We start from the raw sequence: 1,778 nt of genomic DNA, 5'->3' as shown, positions 1-1,778 counted from the left end.
TCTTTGAAAACAGAGGGGAGAAGCTTTGGTTGGCCGGTGTGGAGTCCGGCGGCACACAGTCCCTCCCTCTGGGTCACACGTTCTGCTACTTCTGCACATTTGGGAGTCTGGTTGGGCACAGCATTTGGCTTCTGATCCTACCACTTCCCAGTCGTGTGTCTTTGGCCAAGTTATCAGATCTCTCTGTGCCTCTGTTCTGCCTCTATAGATGAGGTGACTAATATTGCCTGCTATTACTAGGTTTTTGTTTTTTTAAGTTAAATGGGCTGACATTTGTGACATGCTTAGGTGAGTGCCTGACAAATATAAAATGTATATTAATGTTTCTTAAATGAAACAAAGCAAAACAAAATCACCCCAACGTAAGGTAAGCTGCATATGGAAATGTGTCTCTCAAAATATTGAGTGAAATACCTTTTCCCTGTGGTTAAAGATCCAGCCCCTTTTGATCTGATCATTCTAATGGGACATAATGAAGAGAAGAATGTCCAAAAGAGATGACATGTTGTCGTGGTACACAGTCCTACACGGTCCAGAAAACTGTGTGAGCTTTTCCTACAAACATCCTCACCTAATTCTTTTATATTGACTCAAAGTGGCCATTCCTAAGAAGCTCCTTGTACATAAGTGATTCTGCTCAAGCCACAATGTTAGATAAAGTTTTGCCTTAATTTGGAATTCCTGGTATTCAAGAAAAACAAATTCATGTTAAAACATTATCTAAAGGTAGTCAGATGGATTTCTTTTCCAGAATCACCCGCTTGTAGTTCACATAAGGACAGATCTTGCAACTGATGAGGAAAGGCAACCTGCTCCTATTAAAGACAGCACAGAATTTACTAAGCTAGTCTTTTTCAGTCTTTCTCTAGGTCAGATTGTAAAATATTGGGATTTAGTATTGATGGAACTATTTCTTGTGAGATGGGTCTGCCAGTGAGCAGATCATACCCTTATAGGATGGGACATAATGGGATAACAAAATGAATAAATTTTATTTTACATTCCTGCCAGCAAATCATGCAAACTCAGCAATAACTTGAGTGAAACTCTGACACATGCAACAACATGGATACGTCTCACAGGCATTTGGTGAATGGAAATTCCAGGCATAAAAGAATACTTGATATATGACACTAATTTTGTGAAGTTTAAGAACCTGAAAAGTTAATCCCTGAAGAGATCTCACCTGTGGTCGCCTCTGGTAGAGCTATAGATTGGTAAGAGGCATGAAAAAAAATTTCAGAGGTGACAGAATTGTTCCATTTTTTGAAAGGGATTCAGGTTTCGTGAGTGCAAGCTTGTTTCAATTTCACAGAACTGTAATTTAAGATCTGAGTGTTTGTTAATTATACCTCATTTTAAAAGAGAGAGAATCTCTGTATATGCTAAAAATTTTTCTTTAATTTATCCTTTTAACTGAGTACTGTTCTGCTTATCTTTCTGATTACAGGTTTAAGACCTTCCCTGAGAACTTTGATGATATCACGTCTCTGTTTGCTAAGTATCTGGGACTGTTAATGAGAATTCTGAAGTCAGCATGATTCTTATTTTTCTGAACACAACCAGTCAACCCCCTCTTTCTGGAGCCTTGTAAGATCTTGTCTTTATCTTTGGTGCTCTGAAGATTCATAGTGATAAACCTAATGAGTTCTTTTCACACTCAGTCTTCAGTGAGTTATTTCCATCTTAAGTCTTTCCTCACTTTTGGAAAATCTGCTGTGTCTTCTGCTGTTTCTACCACTTCTTTCTTTTTCCTCCTTTTACACTGTTTCCATCAC

This window comes from Camelus dromedarius, chromosome 12, assembly GCF_036321535.1.
Source record: "Camelus dromedarius isolate mCamDro1 chromosome 12, mCamDro1.pat, whole genome shotgun sequence".
NCBI lineage: Eukaryota > Metazoa > Chordata > Mammalia > Artiodactyla > Camelidae > Camelus > Camelus dromedarius.
This window is presented reverse-complemented; position numbering follows the sequence as displayed.